Source organism: Nanorana parkeri, unplaced genomic scaffold (assembly GCF_000935625.1).
Source record: "Nanorana parkeri isolate BGI_ZX_2015 unplaced genomic scaffold, ASM93562v1 scaffold1958, whole genome shotgun sequence".
In the NCBI taxonomy this organism is placed as follows: Eukaryota; Metazoa; Chordata; class Amphibia; order Anura; family Dicroglossidae; genus Nanorana; species Nanorana parkeri.
This window is the reverse complement of record NW_017308226.1, coordinates 145523-149875: the sequence shown is the minus strand read 5'-3', so window position 1 is coordinate 149875 and position 4353 is coordinate 145523.

Below are 4353 nucleotides of genomic sequence, written 5' to 3'. Positions count from 1 at the left end.
CGGCGGTTCGCACTGTCTGGATGGGGTGGGGGGGAGGGCGGCGCATTGAGGAACCTGGCCTTGGGGCAGCAGAGAGAGTAAATTTGGCCCTGCCCATAACACTCAGCTCTAGGTCTCTGCAATGACGTCTCTCCGGCTCCATACAGATCCGCCCCCACCAGCCAATATACACCAAAAACATACCCGCACCACTCTCCGATATCCTACACTCAATTGGTCATTTAAAAGAGAAATCACATCGCCCACCTGAGCTCCCGCCTAAGCCCAATAGAGGGTAAAACGCGTCAGTGGCAAAGTGACGCCTTCGATATGGGAGTGCTGTGCTGGTATCTTTTTGGACACAAGACTGGATTTAGTATTCGATGGAGTAGACCTGAATCTATAGTCATATACAGGCCTTGCAGCTTGACGCATTCATGTCTCATTGTGGCCTACGCATTCTGCGTTGCATCCGATAGGAACAGGGGGCATATAAGCAAACTAGGAGCTCGGTGTACGCATTGAGCCTCAGTGTACAATCACCTAGACAGGCTTAGCGATCATACAACATGTGTGCAAACATTCACACACACATATAAGCCCAAGGGTGTTATTCACAAAGCTGACGGAGCACGGCTGATTTCATCGGTTACATCGGCTTCCTTCGGTCACCCGAACATGCTCTGCAGAAGGACTTCAACTCAGCCGATCCAACATCTGGATCGGCTGAGCCGAAGCTCCGGCAGGTCACTCGCTACCGTTCTCCCCGATTCACATATATTCTCATAGGGGCCGAATGGCAGTAAGTGAATAGCCGAATGCCACCGAGCGGCATCCAGCTCCGCTATTCTGCTCGGTACCTCCGTGGTACCTCCGTGGTACCTCCGTGGTACCGAGCAGAATAGAAAAGAAGTTAAAAGAATGAGAGAAAAAAACAGTTGCCAAATTATTTAAAAAAATATTTAAAAAAAAGAAAAATATTTTAAAGAAAAGAAAAATAAATGCAGTGACAGCTAGCTCTGCCTGACTGTTTCCTATTGGCCGGCACCTGCCAGAGTTTTCTAGCAGGTCCTGGCCAATGAATAACAACTGGGCGGAGCCAGCCCTGACATCGCTGTCATTGGCAGGGCGAACGCCTGGGGCCGTTCTCCCCGCTTCGGCTGTCACTCCCGCTCAGTCGAGCTGGAGCATATGCCTTCGGCTGCTGTACAGGATATTGTGAATATTGTGAATAGCCCGTTCAGTGGCCATTCTGTTCGACTGAACCGCAGGGCAGAGGCAACCGAAGAGAGCCGAAGGATCATCTGAAGCTACGGCTGGATCATTCGGCTCCATAGCTCCATAATCGGAATGTCAATGGAAGCCTATTAGCCACAATCACAAGGCCATCGGCCACCCCATTTATGACTAAAATCCCTCCAAATCAGCCAGACAATCCCTGAGTGTTCAGTGACCTGCAACCTGTTATTATAAATTCTAATATTTCCAGGAAACGACATGAAACCATGGCAACGGCCCCACCAACATCGGCGTCCTCAGGTGGAGGACTGTCCCACCAGCTGTCCTGGACCCTTTCACACCATTGGATCCCTCCTCACCACCGATTACCTTTACAAACTTTCCTTGGGTTTTTAGGCCCATCCTGGTGCGCCTTTCCCATCTCCTCCACCCTGGGTACACATGGCCATGGTCCGTTCTACGCCTATGCCGAACACTTTTTGACCTCACACTGACGGGACTGCCTCCCTTTTCTCCTGATGAAGCGCCCCTTGGCGCGAAACGCGTTGAGCCTACAAGCAATGCTCCTCTAGCATTGCAAGTAATATATCACCCCCATATGCATTGTTCCTTGCATCCGAGGTTTATTAACTTAACCAACCAATATTATGTCTCTTCTGTTGTTATGATGCTGTACTTTATATGCTTAGGTCCATGATCATCTAGCCAAACCTCGTTTTGTGATATTTAGGGGGTGATAGGAGGTTTGTTCCTCTGAGGTGCACGCCTTTTATTACCATCTATGCATATCCAATGCTTTTTACAAATTATTTGTTTAAAGGAGAACTATGGGGTCAGGGCTTTCCCCCATAGTTCTCCTTAGGGTAACGGGAGGACACAAACTAGCGTCCTCCCGTCACCCTAGGCTCAGTATATAGGGAGCCACAGCTCGCGGTATACTGAGACACCGCAGCCGGGACATTACTGTCTGGATCCGCCCAGCTGCGTGAGTGACAGCTGGCTCCGCCTATCTAGAGGCAGAGCCAGCTGTACCCGCCCCCTCCCCCGTCCGTTCCGCCAGTCAGCACTGGAGGATCGGAGCGGGGAGAGGGGAATCCAGTAGACATGTGCGATTCGTTTCGTTACTAATCGAAATTCGGACGAATTTTCCTGAAATTCGTAAATTCGGAAGCATCCAAAATCCGAATTGCAGTTTCCGAATTATATCCGAAATACGAAATTCCGTTAACGAATTTCGGATCGGAATTTCTTTGAAACAGGAACTAATATTACCCCTGTAAAGGAGGTTGAACAACATGACAAGATTTTTTTAAATCCGAAATCCGAAATTCGGATCGGCTGCTGCTGAGAGTCGCATTACAATACACAGGCAGGAAATACGAAATTCCGTTGACGTATTTGCGTTCCGTTACGAACATTCGTTATATTGAAGGTAAAAAGCAAAAATACCTTTGTTAATATATTGGAGTTGATGGTAGTTTTTTTTTTATCCGAAATACGAAATTCAGATAAAAAAACAACGACCACATCGACTCCAGTATATTAACAAAGGTATTTTTGCTTTTTAACTTCATCATAACGAATGTTCGTAAAGTTACGAAAATGTGCCGAAACTAACGAAAATCCGCATTTCGTACCAATCCGAATTGAGTTTCGGACACGAATTACGAAATACGAAATAACGGATATTACGAAACGAAACGGAACGGAAATTTTTTTTTGACGGCGCACAAGTCTAGAATCCAGCCCCTCCCCTTTCATGGCAGAGAGCCGTGACAGGATCGAGAGGTGAGCGAGCGCCGGTATGTGTTCTCTCACCTCCTGATCTACTGAGCCGACCTGTGACAGTCTCATTGTCACACGTCGCCCCAAACTATGAGGTGAGTGAGAAGCCCCTCCCCCTCATAGTTCTCCTTTAATAAATGTATACTTTTTATATACTTTTGAGACTGAAGGTTATTGGACTTGTTCTTTCTGGAGCCAACCCCCCCATCTTTCTCTGTCCTCTGTTCATTACGGAATTGGGAGGATGGTCTTTGAAGGCTCTAGGGAAGATATCCAATCAGAGCCCTGTATCTCCAGCCCAAATCCCAACATAGCAGACCCAGTCTCCTGGCCATCGTTGGGCACAGACCACCTCAGGCTGGCCCACTGTCCAGGGGGTCCCGCCCAGACCCCGCCCACTTATCAGAGTAGTCCACCTAAACCCTAACTATGACTGTGTGAGGATCGCCCCCCCTCAGGGCCCTTCATCACCATAATAATTGCCGTATCGAGTTACTGAGAATGCCCGTATGAGGGTGACACCATGATCCGTGGAGATCGCCCAGGACACAGCATCATCGGGACTGAGGTTCAAGATGCAGGACGGTCCTGGCAAATCTGGCACAGATAGCATCTATGTACATGGTTCCATAAAAAACCTTTCCCACTCCAGGCAGGAGGAAGCATTTCCTCAGTCTCCCCTCCCCCAGCGATCATTCTGCTGCAGGCAGGAGGAAGCATTTCCTCAGTCTCCCCTCCCCCAGTGATCAGACTGCAACTTTGCATGCAGTCACAAGCTGAGAGGATGCAGCAGGAGGCTGATCTGGGTCAGGCATTTGTGAATACAGCCAAGAACTGCCCAGACACCGGGATTTCAATGACTGTGCCATCTCTGAGCCGCCATCTCAGTCCAGGAAGTAGATGGTGGCCGTGGAGGATGTTTTGTGATGGGAATAATATTGGACCGTGCAGTTGGTAATTGAAGGTAATAACCAGCACCGGTGATACATAAAACTAACAACCAAAATATTTATAGCTCGGCTTCGGCACCTAAACCTATCGAATGACTTTTCCAGAGAGCCTTGAGAGCGCGGACTTATCGGAGACTTTATTTATAAGAAGTCACAGAAACATACCCGGAGATGACAAGGCCTCGTCCTCCCTCTGAACACAAATCATTTATAGTGAATCTGATACAAAGTTTCTTCCTTAGAGATCCTGCCAGTAATATCACTTCCTGTTTCCAAGTGACACCCAAACCGCTGCTTCCTTATACCCGCTCCATTGACATCCATCCCTCCCCAGCCGACTCACCCCCCAATGATAGCCATACCCTCTTGGCAGCATCACCCCCCTACCCCACAGCTGACA